We start from the raw sequence: 447 nt of genomic DNA, 5'->3' as shown, positions 1-447 counted from the left end.
AGGGGGATCTGCCCGAAGATCTGCAGGTAGGGCCGGTAGAGCACGCGGCGGAACACCCACTCCAGGCGGCTGTCGTCGGGGTGCAGCAGCGCCTGGGTGGCCACGCCGTAGGCCACCAGCCACACGCTCAGGAAGAAGAGGAAGAAGAAGACGTCCTTCATCTGGGGCGGGAGGAGCGTCGTCAGCCCCGGCCAGGCTCACCCTCCGCCCAGGACGGGGTGCAGGCCAGGAGCCACCCTCCTCCCAGGACGGGGCGCAGGCCAGGAGCCACCCTCCTCCCAGGACGGGGCGCAGGCCAGGGCGCACCATTCGCTCCACGATGATGATCTTGGGGCCCAGCTGCTTGTGGATGGCAAAGATGTGGATGAGGCGAAGCGTGAACACCATGAAGTCGATGGCGAGGACTGTGCGGCCAGCCTCAAACGCCGAGGGCAGCATCCTGCTGGC

Source organism: Myotis brandtii, unplaced genomic scaffold (assembly GCF_000412655.1).
Source record: "Myotis brandtii unplaced genomic scaffold, ASM41265v1 scaffold940, whole genome shotgun sequence".
Classification (NCBI taxonomy): domain Eukaryota; kingdom Metazoa; phylum Chordata; class Mammalia; order Chiroptera; family Vespertilionidae; genus Myotis; species Myotis brandtii.
The sequence above is the reverse complement of the archived record's forward strand: the minus strand, read 5'-3'. Positions refer to the sequence as shown.